The following is a 20,355-nucleotide window of genomic DNA, read 5'->3' on the forward strand; positions in this document are numbered from 1 at the left end:
AAAAATTAATTAACAGAGATTCTTGATTGCCTTCCATTGCAATAGTATTGGTCGTGGTTTTTCATGAATACAATGACATCATTATTAATTCTAATATATTCTATTCGATATCTAATATTAACAAAATTTGTGGGTGGTACAAAAACTAAATTACCATTTATAAATATTTTTTGTCAGGGTTATTTAAATGATCTACATAAATATACAAACCTGTCCAAAGACATGTCATTATAAAAGGTGCTTTTTGTGGACATTTAAAGATAACATGGATTACGTAATATCTTTTGATGTAGTGTTTGAAGTATAACTGGATTAATAAGTTTTTTGTATCGTTTCTTATATTGTTGGTAGATCGTTTGACGTAAAGTAGTTTATGATAATTTATTACTAACGAAATTATACATTGTTGATGTGTTCGTAATTTGATTGGCATAAAATATGTGCTACATAAAAACGATTTCTATTGAGGTCTATTTATAGTATAAATCGCTCATCCGGAAGAAAAATGTCACAACTCAAAAAACAACTATTTTCAGGAGGGACAAAAATTGATTTTTTAAATTTTTATTTAGCTGTCAGTTTTAAACTGTACCTAACTGCTAAAATTTATAAATTAACAACGGAGAATATGGATATTCTAATTGTGTGAGAAGCAAAACCAAAAAACCATGTGACATATGACTTTACAAAGAAAAAGGATCAATATTTTGAATTATGTCACTTTTGCTTTAATATTTTATTTATTTTTTTTAAACATTAACGAAAAATACCTAGGACAGTTCTCGAAATACAACGGTTTTTCTGATAAATAACGGTACGTTCACGTTGAATGTCAGAGCACAACTCAAAACTGTCATTGTTCCGGAATAAAAATTACCAGAGAACGGCAGTTCTCGCCAGTGGCGCACACCAACACCCCCCTACACGCGACACTATATATACACGAAATTTTCGATTTTCCAAATCTGACTGATACGAAATATGGGCCAAGTCCCATTTTAAAGCTCAGGAAAAGACTCACCCATCCATATGTCAACTCTCCATTTTGGTCAAATGGTGTGGATTTTACGTCCCTTTATATTTAGGGTCTGTTTTTCGTTCTCGTCCCCAAAACTCCCAAAAACTTTAAAAATTTAAGTCCGACCCTTGCGTCTTTTAATAGTACTGATCATTACCTTTCCAACGCATGTCTAATTTTGAAAATCGGTTATACCATTCAAAAGTTATTGAGCTCAGAAGTATGACTCAATTTTTATTTAAAAAAGGAAAAATGTTTGTGGATATGTATGTATGTATGTAAGTATGTGTGTTTAAAAGTTAAACCGATTTGAATTTTTTTTCTGTGTTTGAAGAGGGGATCAGGACCGATTCAGAACCAGTGTAGTTTGTGACTTTTGACCAGCCATAAGCCAGCTAGAGGACTTGGTAAGTACAAAACGGCATATTTTTTGGGGGTATATATCTTCGGATCAAGAAAAGACAGGAGAACCCCAAATACACCAGATCAATAATGTTGAGTTAAGCTTTCAAATGGTGTTTAAACCGTCAGGATCAGACATACACACGGCTCAGTATAGCCGAAAAACTGAAAAACTATACTTTGAAAATTTTGGTTTTTCGACAATTACTCAAAATTTCAACCTACGAATTGCGACAATAACTGAGCGTTTTTAGAAGGACTCTAGACGAATATAACGGTGTATACGTCATATCCGGGAAAATTCGAATTTTTAAGTTATAGGCTTCATACCTATGATCAAATCTATTTCCTACGGGAAAAACGGTTTCTCAATCTCAATAATACAGGGATTAGCTTCAGTTATCCTACTTGACCTTAGATACATCAGATACTACTGGTAAGTACGTTTTAAACTCATGTTTACTGATCAAAATCAGTTAAACCTTTTAGAAGTTATTAATCTGCAAAAGTATAATCCAATTAACGATTATTCCCGAAATGGTTTATGTAGTTGTAGTGATTACGACGCTAAATTTCATCTGGCAACGGGCAATCCGACTTCATTTACCGGTCATCTCAATATTTTTTTTTAATCTATTTCGAATAGAAAAAAATCTAGTGTACATTCGATGGACACTAGTAGATCACAGATAGTAGATCATAGATCATAGATCATTTGGGAGATAATGCAACAAAGGTGACCATTTATAAAGCTTAACGAGTAATAGATGAACATTGCATTCAACTTCATACATTTAATTTATAAATAACTTTGAAAAACTCCTGATACAAGAATAAAAATCCGCTAAACGCCTTAAAAATGATTGGCGCATACAATATTCCAGCTACAAAAGATCTGATATGAATATTACGTGGCGCGAAAATGTATTTTTATTTTGATATAAAACAAAACTCTAGTTTTATTTTAAAAGATTTTTCAATAATATTTGCTAAATTTGAAGTAAACGCGCCACAAAAGAGTTTCAAAATTCAAAATGTATCAATGTTACCCTTTTGTGGCGCGTTTACTTCAAATTTAGCAAATATTATGGAAAAATCTTTTAAAATAAAACTAGAATTTTGTTTTGCATCAAAATGGAAATAGCTACGTAATATTCATATCAGCAGCGGGATTACGAACACTCGATGCGAGATCGCAAAACGAACCGTAGGCAAACTCGATGCGAGTACGCATCGAAGCCAAAAAGTGATTACGAACTGGGTTCGAGTAGACTGTCAGAAAATCATCGGCAATTTTCGTATTTTTGAACCTACGGGATAATATTTCGAACAAATGGAATGATGTGCACGTTATATGCCAAGGAATTTCTCTCATTAACCTCAATAATTATTACAATAGAATATAAAATAAAGTTTTTATTACATATTTAATTGTTATAAACGTTTATTTTATATTCTAAGGATGGTACAGTGATAACGTGTACCTAGATATAAAAATATATGATTTTCGAACTTGAGTAGAATTTGAGATTAATTATGATTTTTACCGTTATTAAAGATTAAATGGCCAGGGAAAGATGGGATACGTTATATAAAAATATTACTAAAGGTCGTAATGGTCACTGCTAACTACCTATTCACTTCATCGAATTCTGTCTCAGAGCTTTCCTTCACATATTTTTAAAGTAGGAATAAGTATTAGAGAACTTCTGTCCGTGTAATGAGTGTAATACAGTGTTCCCAAACGAAAAAAAATAAAATCGGTAAAATGCTGTCAAAAATTCGTTAGATTGTGGAGCCAAATCGTTAGATTTGATTATTAGCTTTGTTCGCACAGTCCATGACTGGTTTTTGACACATGCGCATGCGCAGTTCCGTTTTCAAGCGCTTGAAAACGGAACTGCGCATGCGCTTCAGTCAGAAACGAATCATGGACTGTCTCCACGAACAAAGCTAATAATGTTTAGTGATGCTGAAAATGAGAAGTTGGCATTGCTGGCTTGTTGACAATTGACAAGTAACAGTAATGAAGTGGGAAAATACAAGATTACTCTGTTGCCAGATTTTCTTTTAGTGCATATTCGTTTTGTCATGTTCATTTAACGCTAGTAAAAATTGTTTGTGTCTTATTTCTTCTCAGATTTAGGAATGAGTAAAAATTTTTATCTGAATATAAAATTCGTTAGAATTTCAGTCCATTTCGTTAGATCGGTAGAAAAGGGGCGAAATCGTTAGATCTAACGAATTTTCGTTAGGTTTGGGAACACTGGTGTAATAACACCTCACTGGGAGATTTAAACAATATATTTTTTTAATGTTCAAAACATGAGAATTATTATCAAAACCGTATAATCTAAATATCGTTTGATTAACGATTTACATTATTTTTAAATTGAAAAAATCAAAGTATGAAGTAAGTAGGTTATGTCATTATGTATTCACTTTTCTTAATTTTTATACTTGGACCGGCAAGAGAGAAAGCGTTATAGGAGATCAGCGATCTATCAGAGAGAGATAGATAGTTCGAGTTGGCAACTCGACAGGGTCGTAGGTATCGAGCAGTGCCTTCGAGTTGACTCGCATCGACAACGTAGGGAAAGAGGTTTTGTAATCACTCCCTACGGTAAACATGGCGGATACGATGCGTATCGAGTGTACGTAATCCGGGCCCAGATCTTTTGTAGCTGGAATATTGTATGCGCCACTCATTTTTAAGGCGTTGAGCGGTTTTTTATTCTTGTATTCATTTTACAGTCAAATGAATAATAACACTACCGCCATCTTACGCAGTTGGAAGTAAATATCTTTGTGGCACTTTTTCTGGTAAAAGTATAGGAGTCAATTTAACAAGATAACTGGAATTATGGATTTTTTTTGAGTTGTGTCATTTTTTTCCGGACGAACGAAATATTAATTTTTTTCTATCAGTAGCTTCTACCTGTATGTATTTTAGATATTTGGATATTTTAGATGACCAAGTCAGCAAGTGAATGGGGCTATTATAGTTGGAGAACCAATAATATTATACCTCTTCTTCGTAATACACCCATAAAGCGTGTTTATTCTTCAATATTAGCCTCCTAAATTGTTTAAGTTATCGCACCACCTTTTTCTTGGTCTGCCAATACTTCTTCGTCCATTTGGTGACTTATCTCGTGCTATTCGTACTATCCTATCCTCTGCCATTCTACTAATGTGTTCGTTCCACTCCTGTTTCCGTTTTGTCACCCATCCATTTATGTCTTCTACATTGCATGATCTTCTCATGTTTTCGCTTCTCTCCCTATCCAACAGACTTTTCCCTGATATTCGTCGGAGTATTTTCATCTCTGTTGTTTCTAGTAGTCGTCTCGTTTTAGATGTGACAGGTCTTGTCTCCGCCGTGTATGTCAATACAGGTCTAATTGCTACTTTATAGATTCTTGCTTTTGTGTCTTGTCTTAGGTGTTTTTTCTTTCAGATTGTGTCATTAAAAGATCCCGCCGCTTTACTTGCTTTTAAGCTTTGTTGTCGTACTTCCTCTTAAACATCTCCGTAACTGGTTATATCTATTCCCAGATATCTAAACCTTGCTTCCTGCTTTAATATTTTTCCATCAATTTCGATTTTACACCATAGTGGGTATTTAGATGACATAGATACATTTGGTTTTTTCTGCTGATATTATCATATTGTATTTCTTGGCTGTTGTATTGAAGATGTGTGGTAACCTTTGGAGACCATCTTCTGTCTCGGCGATTAATGCGGCGTGGTCTGCATAACATAAAATTTGGATTTCTTTGTTCCCCATTATGTAACCATAACTTTTACGTACTGCTTCTATTATTTCGTCCATTATTATATTAAAGAGCAGTGGGCTTAACGAATCACCTTGTCTGGTATTTTTCTTCTATATTCTATACAGTAAATGTAAGACGTCTTCGATTTGGATGCGATCGAAAGCCTTTGTCAGGTCTATAAAACATAGATGTTAGGTAGACGAGGTGTGAATATTACCTTTCGTAAAAATATTATACGAAAGATAATATTCACACCTTGTCTACCTGTCATTCTGTGATGCGTATTTCGCTATTATTAGCTCATCAGACAGAACTTGCTGATATAGAACGGAGTGAACACTGCATTAAAGAGGGTGGAAAAGAGTATGATGCAACATTACTTTACGCCACGTTCAATACTGATTGGCTTCGATTCTCTGTTTTTTGTACTAATAATGGCTCCAGTTTGAAAGTAAGTTTGATATCAAAAATGAATAACCATTTTCAATTTCGTTGTAACACAAAACTACAGCCGCATTATATCCTAGTTCAATCAGAGAGTGCAGCAAGCACCTCTACCGGTTTCGAAACTTATTAGTGTCTCATCAGGAGGCACATATGCTGCTCTCTGACCCAACCAGGACAAACCCCGGCGTGCAGATGGGTAGTACCCCGCTGAGCAGTTGGGACGTGAATTATAAATTGTAAAATTCACTCATCTCCTTTAGTCTCAGCATCCGTTATGGCTTGCAAATTTTAGAAGCCTCGGAGGTGTAACAAGAGAAGGTTCCCATTGTTTTCAATCTGGTGGGATGTAGAGTAATATTTTTAATGCTATTTTATGTCATATTAGATTAGAAACTTACTTATTTAAGTTTGATACCTTTGTCATCTAGTAGGATGCTCTGCAAGGCGGTAATCCATTTAGCATGCTGTAAGCGATGAAACGCCTATACCTATACATATTATTATTGGCTATAGGACGCCTCTTGAAAATATGAAATGCCTAATCCCTGGACTGGAGAAGAATAGCAGAACAAGTTTTTGCTACTACGAGTATAGTTTGTTTTACGTTTTTACAATAATAAATAGATTACTTCAAAAAATAAACCACACATCGAACTAAATGGAAATTAACAACAGTTAGCCAAGACTTTTGAAGTTTTGTGTATTAAAACGTGTGCACGTGGCTTAGAAGAGTTATTAATTACTTATAATGTGAGCTCCACACTCTCGCCGAAGTCGATCGAGGCTCAACAAGTACGAGAGTGTAGACGGCCACCTTGTGCAACTTTGCCTCGCTTCGTTCTACTTCCGTTCTCTGTCGGTCTGGAGCGTCCGAGTCAAAGGGATCTTTGTCGGTATGGCACCGCTTGAATGTGTTATTCACGAAGTAGAACGAGTGTGTAGAGGGGTACTTCGGACTTCGCTCAACTTTGGCGAAGTAACTTCGCCGAGATTGTGGAGCTCGCTTAAGTAATTAGTATAGAACGAGGTTCTCTGCATAAATAAAAATAGATATTTATAATAGATATGGTAGGGGAGCCCAAGCGAGAATGTTTGCAGTTATTCGAGCGCGTCAAATTATCACATGGGGAGAAACCTTGTACCCTGCAAATGTACCTCTACCATATATTGGCTCTTAAGACAGGGGAGTTCGTTAAGTGTGGTCAGAAAAAAAAACCGTTGTTAATCGTCAGTTAACGTGCAAAAGAGTGTACATAATATATTTAAAAAATCTAACGATTTGAGCGGGGCGTAAGGAAATGGATGAGTCAGAAAATTTCACAAAAAAAAGCGAATATTTCGCGAATTGAACGTCAGATCGAAAAACTAAGAAATACTTGTTTATTTTTTTTAATCTATCCAATGATATTAAACACGACTCCCCACGGGGAGGAGTAGGGTTAAATTTAAAATTTTAAATACGAACCTTGCGATATTTCGCGAAATGCAATGAACATCAGATCGAAAAACTGCAAAATATACGTCAGGGGTCGGCAACCTTTTTTACTAGGAGGGCACATTTCAAAAATTGTGAAATTCGGCGGGCACCACCTGATGATGAAAAGTAGCCCCCCCCCTCATTGCAGGTGCGCCGTCTGTTGTAATTGAGGACAATTTTTTCAAAGGTATGTTAGTTTCCTCTAAAAAAATTTTAAAAGTCATATAAATATCTTCACCCCTTGTCCGCCCTTTTAACGGTAACATTTTTAGAGATGCTTCTTTAACAATAAAATCTTCGAAAACCATCTTTATAATAATACATAATTGAGAAGTGTTGGACACGTCTGTTGACTCATCAACTTGCAGTGAAAAGAATACACTTTTTTGAATATCAGTGTTCAATTGTGCCTCAATGTCTGTAGCCATCATTTCAATCCTTCGAGTTACTGTTCTGGCTGATAGCTGGATGCCATTTATTGCTGTTACTATTTCATTTTTACTTTTATGGTAGTCAAAAAGTGTTTCGGCACTTAATAACATGGCTTCCTTAATAATCTCACTTTCTACAAACGGTTTCATTTTCTTGGCCAAAAGGTGTGCAATCTTGAAAGAGGCAGTAGTTGCTTTTGTTGATTGGGAAATTGGTCTGGCAAATAAGTTTTGCTGCTTAGTCAACTTGAGTTTAAGTTCCGATATCTTTTTCTTTCTAATTTCCGAGTTTATTGGAAAAGTTGTGTTAAAATTTTTGTTAGTGGTAATGAAATGTCTCTCCACATTACACTTTTTTGGAACCGCTCCGCTTGAATTGCACAATAAGCACACACTTTTTTCTTTATAGTAAATGAAGCAAAACTGTTCTTCCCACTCGACAATAAAATGATGTGTCTTTATCTTCTTTCTTTTATTTTCCATGGCGAATTAATATAAATTCACGATAATAATAAATTCACACAGGTTAGTTAGCACGTGGCGCATGAAATGGTAGCAGGCAGGTAGACGGAGTTATAATAGTAGACGCGCGGGGGTGAGGAAAACATAACAGTGCATATAGATATGCCGGCGCCGCTCGGAGTGTTTGTATCATGTTCGTTAGGTTAGTAAGATATGAGCAGGGTCGTAGCAAGTTGTTCTATTAGTTTTATATTGATGTCGCTAAAATTCAGTTTTAAAACTTTAGTTTTGAATAAGCTTTAAATTATTAAAGTTCCGTTTTTAATTAGTTTTGTAAATAGTTGTTTGGGTAAATTTTTAAATTAAGATGGTGAAAGGAATAACGGTCACTTAAAATTGCTTCGCGGGCACCTTGGTGCCCGCGGGCATCACGTTGCCGACCCCTGATATACGTATTCAATATTTTTGAAAAATCTATCGAATGGCCCCCTACGGAGGTGAGGTGGGGGGTTACTTTAAAATCGTAAATAGTAGCTCCCGTGATCGGTCACCATAACGCTCGAGTAACTGCAAATTTAGCATACGTTCCTCCCCTACCCCTACTAATAAAAAGAGGGACAAAAATTCAATATAAAAGTTGTTCTAAACTTTACAGCTTCATTAAAATATAATATTATTTAAACGCTGCTGGTAAAACAAAAAGTATAAGTCTTTGAACCTGCAGGCTAATTGCATTCTGCACGTGTAAACTTAAAAGTACGATAATGAGATGTACTGCTTCTACGTGAATAAAAAAACTTGCATCTCGGGTCAGCAAGTGAGGATCCTGCATGCAAGCGTTTATAGTCGATACCAGCTAGGAACGTTGTCGTGCTTATGCGGATGTACCTATATACAGGGTGTCCCTGAAAATATTGCGTTCCTTAAAGGTATAGGTAGAAGGCACAATGTAGAGCAAAAAAGTCTTATAACATTTTTTTCTAAATTCAGCCGTTTGACCAAAAAACGAAAATATATTTTGATAAGCCAATTGAAGTCTGGCAACAACGCGCAACTCAAAAATCTAAAGATTAAATAAGTAGGTTTGTAGGTCAGTTGTATCTGGTAGGTAAGATAATGTATATATCAACCAAACCCATAACCATTATTTTGTAGGCAAAAAGGTACTTACGATATCAACAACCCTAAAAATCACCCCTTAAAGTAAATAAACAAGGGGTTATTAGGTTATATTTCCACAGTCACAGCAAGTTGTTCTAGGCTACGTTGCCATGTCATTCAATTTTTTTTTTTATTTGAAACATGCAAATTTACAATCTACTCTACAGAGGAGTATTAAGTAAAACTGATAAATTATGTAATGTTTTGTAGGTGTTGCCGGCCAGGGTCGGTTCACCTTATTTACCATACTCTGGACTAATTAGCAAAATACAAGGAAAAGTTATTTACCAGAAATTTTATTGCTGGAATCGAATCTTATTATTGTATGTATTAATAATATAGATATGCAAAGTCCGCAGATAGTGTGTTACTTTTTTTATAAACAAAATGGCGCCCGAAAATCGTGTTTTTTCAATTTTTGCTCTATAACTCCAAAGATTTTAACTTTAGACCAAAGATACCCAAATAAAAATTCACCGCAATTAAATTCTGCATAGAGACGTGTTTTTTCCGATTTACTTCGACGAAAACTTTCCCCGGAAAAAGCGGGTTTTTCCAACAAAATCTTTAATTTTCAACTAAACTTTTAGATAAGTAGTTGTCAATCAATAATTAAAAAACTTGGTAACGTAAAAGCCCTTTCCGTATACATTACAATTCCAGAAGTCTATGGAAATTGAATGAACAGTTTAGCAACAATTCAAATGTTAATTAAAAATTTACGGTCGCTATAATAACGACAATAATTATGATGCATAAGGATAACTATGATTTTTTCATAAAAAAACACTATACATATCTAATGTACTTTACAGAATTGAAACTGGAATATTTAAGCGGCTATGACGAGTGGCTCCTGAGATACAACCGGTCAAAGTTGACCGGAATTTACGGCAAAGATATAAACAATAGGATCATAATTTTCAAACCATCACCTTTTTATTTTTGTTCTCTTTCTCCACACCAATTTTTATATCTATAAAATCTTCATAACATATATTATTATAATAAAAACTATCGATAATACGTGTGAAAATTGCCAAAAATAGCAAAATTCCAATCAAAAATTAGGTTGGAGAAAATGTAACCCTCAAAGTACAAAATCGGTATACGTTAACAAAATCCATTTTCTCGGCTTCCCATGGAGCAATTTCCTTCATTCTTTTTTTGTTCCCTAATAACTCAAGTAGAACCATCGAACTAACGCATTATAAAATGTCAAACTTGCTTTTGTTTTGTTATAATAGATTAATTTATTTATAATAACAGAAAATTACATATTTTTTCCAGTTGTAGGCTTTTTTTTAGATAAACTTACTACAAGTGTACCTTTTAAAGTTAAAAACATAAATATCCTCATTTGAAAGCTGTATAATTATTTAAACAATTTTTATTTAAACAAATGAAAATATTGTGTTATAATAAATAAATTAATTTATTATAACAAAACAAAAGCAAGTTTGACATTTAATAATGCGTTAGTTCGATGGCTCTACTCGAGTTACTTGGGAACAAAAAAATAATGAAGGAAATTGCTCCATGGAAAGCCGAGAAAATTCATTTTTTTAACGTATACCGATTTTGAACTTTGAGGGTTACATTTTCTCCAACCTAATTTTTGATTGGAATTTTGCTATTTTTGGCAATTTTCACACGTATTATCGATAGTTTTTATTATAATAATATATGTTATGAGGATTTTAAAGATATGAAAATTGGTGTGGAGAAAGAGGACAAAAATAAAAAGGTGATGGTTTGAAAATTATGATCCTATTTTTTATATCTTTGCCGTAAATTTCGGTCAACTTTGACCGAATGTATCTCAGGAATCACTCGTCATAATTAAACGTTTTTTCTTTTAAAAGAAGCGTCCTGCAACTTTCTTTCGAATACCGTTTTCACAATTTAATTTAGTTTAATATTTTTTGAGATATTCTATTTGTTTTTAAGCCAAAAAATTGTTTATAATTTTAAAATATTCCTGAAGCCGCTTAAATAGTCCAGTTTCAATTTTGTAAAGTACATTAGATAGGTATAGTGTCTTTTTATGAAAAAATCATAGTTATTCTAATGCTTCGTAATTATTGTCGTTATTATAGCGACCGTCAATTTTTAATTAACATTTGAATTGTTGCTAAACTGTTCATTCAATTTCCATCGGCTTCTGGAATTATAGTATATACGGAAAGGGATTTTACGTTACCAAGTTATTTAATTATTTATTAACAACTACTTATCTAAAAGTTTAGTTGAAAATTAAAGATTTTGTTGGAAAAACCCGCTATTTCCGGGGAAAGTTTTCGTTGCAGTAAATAGGAAAAAACACGTCTCTATGCAGAATTTAATTGAGGTGAATTTTTATTTGGGTGTTTTTGGTCTAAAGTTAAAATCTTTGGAGTTATAGAGCAAAAATTGAAAAAGACACGATTTTCGGGCGCCATTTTGTTTATAAAAAAAGTAGCACATTATCTGCGGACTTTGCATATCTATATTATTAATATATAACATAACCATAAGATTTGATTCCAGCAATAAAATTGCTGGTAAATAACTTTTCCCAAAAATGGCCTATTCTCCGATAATCAGCCCAGACTACCACTGTATTCACTAACACAAGTGTCACTCACACAAGTCTTCTGGCCACTCTCTCTTGACTCTCCGAACTGGTAATGGACGATTGGAAAGCGTGGAAATCAGCTCGTTGTTGTGATTGATACTTCTTTTTCTATGTTTGGTCTCATGCAGTCCTATTACGTCCTTTATAAATCGTATTTTTAAATCCTCATGTAATGTTTGGTTTTTGTAATTTGCAATGATTCTTAAAGTTTTTGATTGGTATGTCTGCAGAATTTTGGTGTTTGATGATTTAGTACATACCCATAGCTCAATCCCGTAGTTCCATATAGGTTTTAGTATTATTTTGTATATTGCCAGTTTGTTTTCTATGAATAATTGTGATCTTCTACCAAGAAGCCAATTCATTTGTCTGGTTTTTAATTGGAGTTGTTGTTTTTTAGCTTTAATGTGCGCTTTCCATGTTAGTTTCTGATTCAAATTTATGAAAATGAAAATTCACTCATATGGAGAACAATTATAATTTTTTTCTTGGAAACAGTTAACTTTAGAAAAAAATGTTATAGGACTTTTTTGTTCTAACTTGTGTATTATATCTATTTATCTATACCTTAAAGGAACGCACTATTTTCAGGGACACCCTGTGTACGCTCTAGGAATGTATTATTATTATTGATTCATTGATATCATCATCAATCAGCCAATCGCGTTCACTGCCGGACATGCGCCTCTCTCAGTACTTTTCAGTGTTCTCAGTGTTCCCAAACCTACCGAAAATTCGGTAGATCTAACGATTTCGACTCATTGCTACCGATCTAACGAAATATACTGGAATTCTACCTAATTTTATATTCAGAGAGAAATCTTTACTTATTCCTAAATCTGAGAAGAAATAAGACACAAACAATTTTTACTAGTGTAAAATGAACATGACAAAACGAATCCTGACCATAATATGCACTAAAAGAAAATCTGGCAACAGAGTAATCTTGTATTTTCCCCACTTCATTACTGTTACTTGTCAAGTTGTCAACAAGCCAGCAATGCCAACTTCTCATTTTCAGCATTACTAATATTATGCTTTGTTCGTGGAGACAGTCCATGATTGGTTTCTGACTGAGGCGCATGCGCATTTCCGTTTTCAAGCGCTTGAAAACGGACTGCGCATGCGCGTATATCAAAAACCAGTCATGGACTGTGCGAACAAAGCTACTACCGATTTGGCTCCACAATCTAACGAATTTTTGACAGCATTTTACCGATTTTATTTTTTTTCGTTTGGGAACACTGAGTGTTCTATACAATGGGCCGCTTGTAGGCAGATTCCCGCTACTCTTTTTATATCGTCAGTCCATCTAGTCGGTGGTCTTTCTCGGCTTCTTTTATAGTTTGTGGGCCTCCATTCTATGATTCGTTTTGTCTACCGTACTAGCTAAGTGCCTTGCCCTGCCTAGCTAAGCGTCGTTAATACACAATTAAGAGGGTGGGAGAAAGTATTCAACCATGTCTTTCGTTTCGTTCAGCACTGATTGGCTTCAATTCTCTGTTGTTTGTACTAAGAGTCGTTCCAGTAAAGTGTTGATGTATTTATCATCCAATTGGATACTCTGTAAGGCAGTATTCAATTATGTATGCTGTAGACTGGATATGATGAAAGGTGCCTATAGATTATAGGTCATCCCATGAAAATATCGAGCCAATGTTTATGTCAGAACATGAAAAAATGCCTAGTCACTGGAATAGAGAAGTGGTTCTTCGATTGGGAATTTATGAAATTACTAATTACTTTATAAATGGTAGTAAGATCGCCATCCTAATTTATTGTCATCTTCTACCAAGAAGTATAGAACGAGATTCTCAGCATAAATAGAAACAGCTATTTATAATAGATATGGTAGGACAACCCAGGCGGGGATGTTTGCAGTTAGTCAAGCGCGTCAGATTATCACATGCACTGAAAAAAATATTGTACGTAGTACCAATGAACGCCAATCATTGACTTTTTTTACATTGATTCAATGAAAATTTCGTTAATATTATAAACACGTAGTCATTAACTAATGACCATATTCATTATTACAATGTAATTCTATGCATTAAAAAATAATGAGTAGAATCATTATTCCAATGAATCGTTTTATCTATCCAATGACTTTTTTCATAATACTAATAATTTGTTCATTGTATATATGAAACTATACATCAGGATTATGCGGTTAAATTAATGAATATAAAACGTTGAACTAATGCACAGTGTTCTTTAAATTACGAACTCGTTTATTGAATCAATGTTTTCGTAACATTAAATCAATGTTTTCGACTTTGATTAATAACTCGATACATTGTTTTGATGTAACGCAATCATTGTCATAATGTAATATACCTGAATCAATGATCAATACATTGTAGCAATAATCTTGTACATAAACCGATACATTTCTTAAAACTCTATAAGTGTTTTTATTGGTGTAAAAAAATCACGCGACAACAGTTGCAACCTCTTAGCTGACAGTCACCCTGAAGACTCTTAGGAGCGGTGTTTGGCACTAGGGATTTGGTTGATTTTTCTAAGGTATGTATTTACATATATATTTTTACTATTTATAAATTATTTTGTTGGATTTCTATAAAAAAAGTTGTACTTCTATTTCCACTTTTGCAGATTGATATGGACTTTGGAGTGGCATTTGGAAATAGAAATGGATTTATTGATGGATGGGACAGCAATTTCTAAAGAATTATCTCCTTTCTTCGGTGTGAAAGTCATATCAAGAATAAAACAAATAAATTTTGATTTGATAAGATTACCCATGAAGACATTACGGAATCTAAGTACCTATTTCATTATTCAATCCTGCATATCTGTAGTATTAATTAATTTTTGTTCTGTGTAAATTTTTTCAAAAGCTACTTCAACACATAGGTAAAAGAAAATAGGAACCCTTTGAAAATATTTATAAATGGTATAATCTTATAAAAGATTAGTGTGATTAAACTGTAACTAATTGAAAAATATTATTAACTCTTACAATCGGTAGTATTTATCAAAGTAAAAATAAACATCTCAACATCTAGCAATTTTTTCAGGATAAATTAAAATATTTCGATAAAAAAAGTGATACCCAAAAATACAACTATGTTCACTACTTAGATTTATTTTTTTATAATAATTATTAGTATAAATAATTGTAGATTGCTAACATGCAGTTCTTCTTTGGGTTCGACATCGATATTTTGTACGAACTAATAAAATGGTTAAAAAAAGATCTTAATGGACAACCAAATATATAATAAAATATACCAACATAGATTTCCAGTAATCATTCTTACATCGAGAAGACCCAGCAAGAAGTCGAAGATCATATTAGATTTTTGAAATCAAATAAAAATTGCATTCAACCATTTGTTTTTTGTATGGGTGGTGATAACTAATCCCAGACAGATGTTGTATTTATGGAGATGTTATTGTAAATGTATTTATTTTCACGATATCACGTATACATTTTTTATATAATATAAATATCTATTTTTATATATTTTATAAGAAGAATCAATTTCTGTTATATTTAGTTATTCAGTTTTTTCCAAATTACATTATAAAAATTTGATTGTGTTAATTAAAAATATATGTTTTTTTTCTTTAAACTTATAGATACGTAACATTAGCTTGAGAATCGGCAAAAAATCGCTGCTTCAACCTAAATTTGTAATATTTATGTAGATATTAAGTCGTCATTTTGTTTACTTATTAACTATTTGTATGTTATATACAAATATACATGAAGATGACATTCACTGAACCAAAAAAGTACGTAAATATAATGAATAAAACATTGATTCAAAAACGGGGAGCATTAATTCTCATCCAAAGATCAGTATCGTTGGTCCAATGTAAGTAGGTAGATACATTAACTAATGCTCAAAAACATTAACTTCTATGAATTAGTACGTTCATTCAATGTACTTTCTAGTTAAGAATTAATGTACCGATACATTGATTCAATGTACCGATCCATTGATTTAATGTACCGATACCTTGATTCAATGTACCGATACATTGGTTCTTAACTAGAAAGTACATTGAAGGAACGTACTAATTCATAAAAATTAATGTTTTTGAGCATTAGTTAATGTATCTACTTACATTGGACCAATGATACTGTTCTTCGGACGAAAATTAATGCTCCCCGTTTTTGAATCAATGTTTTTTTCATTATATTTACGTACTTTTTTGGTTCAGTGTGGGGAGAAACCTTGTACCCTGCAAATGTACCTCTGCCATATATTGTCTCTTAATATAGGGAAGTTCGTTAAGGGTGGTCCGAAAAAAAATATATCCTTAGAAAAACTCGAAATCGTCAGTTAACCTGCAAAACAGTGTACAAGGCAACCAAATTGTGGGAATAATGTAGATGTAGACGACCCTGAGGATTCCAGGGCAACAATTAACACATCCACGGAGGAGACTACAGCTACCTGAGGAAGGAATGCCAAACGTTTCAAACAATCATACAACAAAAAAAGGTTAATGCGAATTAATAGTAAAATTAAGGTAGGAATTACATATCTTCATATCTCGCAACAAGGTAGGAAAAAAACAAAATATGTACAAAATGGAATTCCCAAATTGGGATACTCACTCCTTCCTGATCAACGAGTCAAAAATATGTATCTATGGTTGCATTCCTTTTTATACATATTGTGAGGGTACCATCTCACATCTATATAAAGAGTACATCTTATACGAATGGAGCAATCAGTTGAATAGAACACGCCCCATATATGGATTTTGTTGATTTCGAGTGTGCCTTTGACAGCTGATCTTATGCTGCTATATGGAAAATGTTACAGCTAAGGAATATGCGGCATAAAATAATTTTCATTATAAAATTCACTGAACAGTGTCGAATTTGACGAGCTTACTGCAGTCAGAAAGAGATGAGTGCTTTCTCCGTTTCTTTTTAACATAGCTGTAGATGTTACTCTTCAAACTAGACTCATGACACAAGAGGGATACAATGGAGGTTTACCACACGCCTAAGCGATCTAGAATCATTGACATATTAAGCGTAGACAAGGCATACTCACCAAAAAAGCGTAACGCGGAAACAGCATGGAAACAATCGATCGGTGGTCTATCTATCTCTTTTAACCAAACGATTCCGCGCATGTGACCGACAAAGATGGCTAGACCACTCAATCCTATGTCGGCGTTACACGTCGATGCATTGAGTGGCATATGACTAGCCCGGTCTATCTTTAACATGTCTCTGTCTAGAATACGCAGACGATATCTGCCTGTTATTACAAAGGTTCCAAGATGTGCCTGACCAATTGGAAACATTTTTCACTGAAGCCAATAAAATAGGTTTGAAATCAATATTAATAAAACCAACTCAAACCAACAGCATGCAAATTGAAGATGTGGAAAACTTTACGTGTCTTGAAAGTGTCATAACAGAAAACGAAGGTACAGAAGACGATATTAGTATGAGGATACGAAAAGCTCAACAAGCATTCAGCATGGTCAATCCTGGTGTGGCCAGTATACCACAAGGTCAAAGATCCGAATATTCCAGTCAAATATCATATCTGTTATACTCTACGTATGTGAAACTTGGAAAGTGACAAAAACCCTTACAGACAGACTGCAGGTCTTTGTTAATAAATGTCTACGAAAACTGTTTCATATTTTCTGGTGTAACATCATCAGAAACGAAGATCTACCACACCTGACTGAACAAAAGTGGAATCCCCAACGAAAAAGAAAAAGAGGAGGCCCAGCACAAACTTGCAGAAGATCTATCATGGAGGAGATAAGAGGTCAATGCAAGTCTTGGAAGGAGGTATTAGCCCAAAATAGAACCCGATGGCGCGTTTTCACTGAAGCTCTATGCTCCACTTAAGAGTTCAAGAACCTCATACAAAAAATTTTAAACGGTCATATTTTAAACTATGAAACTTCGGCTGACATCGACTATAAACGCTTGTAGTTAGGATCCTTACTTGCTATCCCGAGATACAAATATTAAAAAGCATGAATTACACTGACCACTCGCTTGTAACTGAACATTTTATTTGTCTTTGAAAAACTAACGTGTCTGTTGATAAAGGAACACGTGGACATTAATATCAAAGTTAATATCAAAGGGAAAAACAATAAAGAGCACTAAATACTATTTTATCTAAGAATCTTATTTCCGTCGACGCATTGAATTTTATTGAGGGTAGTTTATTTTTATTATACAGCTTTTTAAAATAACTTGAGGGAATATAAATATTTAGAGCGTCTGTCGACTGAGGTTGCACAGCCATTAGCCTTGATGATTTCCAACTTTCGATAGACGATGGAATTTGCAAAGAAGAGGTTTATTTACAAACAAATTTAACATATCTATTTTTAATCCTTAACCACTGACATGGGGTATGTCATTACTTGCCGAAAATATATTTTGTAAAATGTGTTTTATCAAAGATTTATAGAACACCATCTGTGTACCTTCAAGTTGTGTGTAATTGTACCTGCTCTCAACTGCTGCAGTTTTATAGTATGGTTTATTCTTTGAGCAACGTTGACGTAAAGTTTTCTTGCGGTATCACGCACCAAATGTCAGTATCTACGTTTCTGTAGTTTAAAATTTTAAATGCAGTGCAGTGTATACTTTCGCTATTAGTACAGTACCTATGGCAGAAAGTTCATCCAGGTGTTATACTTTTAACTTTTCAACTGCTCTAAACATTATTTTATTATTTTTTAGTTACCAATACTGGCAATACTCAAGTTTTTTTTGTAATTCGGTTTATAAAGGATTTTGTAAGAAACTCCACCATTGTTTTTAATATTATGCATGCGTTCATAATTTTCTTGAAAAAATAAAGTTTATTTTATTTGGAGCAATATTTTATTCTACAGCAATGTGAAGAATCATTCCATAGTTAATATAAAAAACAAATACAGTGATATAAGACAAATTCATATTGAAAAAAAAAAAAATAAAGGAGAATAGGCAATACGGTATGACATACCGCATGTCAGTGTCTACATATTGATCAATGTCAGAGTCTATCATCAATGTCAGTAGTAGTTAAGGGTCAAATACTCACATCCTGTTTTCAGATCCAAAAATGTAAAAGATAAATCAAGTTTACACAAAATATAACGACTCAACACTATTTTTATTTCTACAATTTTCTAGAATTAAAAAAAAGAGTTTTTTTTTTATTTCTAACATAAAGATGGTTTTTACTGAAAAATAGCGAATTTGTGTTTTAATGATGAGAGGCTATAGCGATAGAAAAAGAGATTATACTGAAGTAGCCAACTTGTTCAACGATACTTTCCGAAACCATTCTCCTGCAAAAGTTGTAAAGCGCTTTGGGGAAACAGGACGAGTCAAAAATGACATTCGATCAAGTATCAGGTAGACCAAAAACTGTTATACATTACTTTATATTCAATGCAGTTTCATTGAAGATGCACTGCATACTCGCGCAGTGCTTCATAAGTACATGATATAGGTCGTTCGTCAGTCTTACATTTATTACATAAGAATGACGATAATTACGAACGTAGATTACAGTTTAGTGAGATGGATGGATAGTAGAGGACGATATATTAGTAGGTTAAAGTAGTACTGAATGACCTCCTCGTTCACCCGATCTGAATCCTTAAGATTATCTTTATTGGGGATATTTTAAAAGTAGAATTTATAAAACTAAACCAGCAAGTCTAATAATAAAACACTCAAAAGGTTTGTTTTCTATACTTCCACAGAATTTATTATAACTAAGTGGCTACAGCTGTTTTGGCAGAGTGCCTTTCTCAAGTGATATAGTTTACAATGTGTTTGTCTTTTTAAGTCTTCAACTGAAGAGGTTGAGGAGTGGAGAGCTGTTTGTCTCGAGTTGGTCATTCAGAATTATATCTGTATTTTTCAGTTTATTAATTTCCATAGATTCTAAAAAAGATAGCTTAAGGCCTTTATTTTGAATATGCAGAATTTGAAACTCTTCATTGAAAGAATGATTATGATCTAGAAGGTGAAGTGCGTATGTAGAAGTGTCTGTTTTTCTATTGTTGAATGCCCTTTTGTGTTCTGCTATCCGTTTGTCAAAAGTTCTGCCAGTTTGACCGATGTACGTTTTCGGACAGTCACCACACGTTAGTTTGTACACACCACTCTGTAGTTGCTTTCTCTTTCGGCTTTTATTGTTCTTAATATATTTGCTTAAGTTGTTGTTAGTTCTGAAAGCTGGTGTTATTCCTTTCTTTTTTATGTATCTGGCTATTTTTGTTGTTATCTTGCTAGTATATGTGAGAGAGCAGAAGGTACTGGGTTCTTTCTGTGGTGGTGGATACACTAATTTCAGGGCTTTCTTATGGAGTTTTTGGTTTAAAATTTTGTTAACTGTTTATTCGTTATAGCTGTTGTTTACTGCTATTTGTTTGATGATGTTTAGTTCTATCTCGAAGTTATTTTTTGTCATGGGAATTTCTGTCAGTCTAGTCTTCTGTCAGTGTATCCACCACCACAGAAAGAACCCAGTACCTTCTGCTCTCTCACATATACTGGCAAGATAACAACAAAAATAGCCAGATACATA

General features: G+C 33.6%; 1 protein-coding gene across 1 annotated transcript in view; it reads right to left on the reverse strand.

Moving 5' to 3' along the window:
• Window positions 1-303, reverse strand: part of LOC114332374 (neuropeptide-like 4) — a 68,196-nt gene extending 67,893 nt beyond the window's left edge. The window contains exon 1 of the mRNA XM_050650919.1: window positions 211-303. The gene's annotated coding sequence lies outside the window, so the exon portion shown is untranslated. The remainder of the gene's footprint in view (window positions 1-210) is intronic.
• Between the last annotated feature and the right edge of the window lie 20,052 nt (window positions 304-20,355).

The sequence above is a fragment of the Diabrotica virgifera genome, chromosome 5 (assembly GCF_917563875.1).
Source record: "Diabrotica virgifera virgifera chromosome 5, PGI_DIABVI_V3a".
NCBI lineage: Eukaryota > Metazoa > Arthropoda > Insecta > Coleoptera > Chrysomelidae > Diabrotica > Diabrotica virgifera.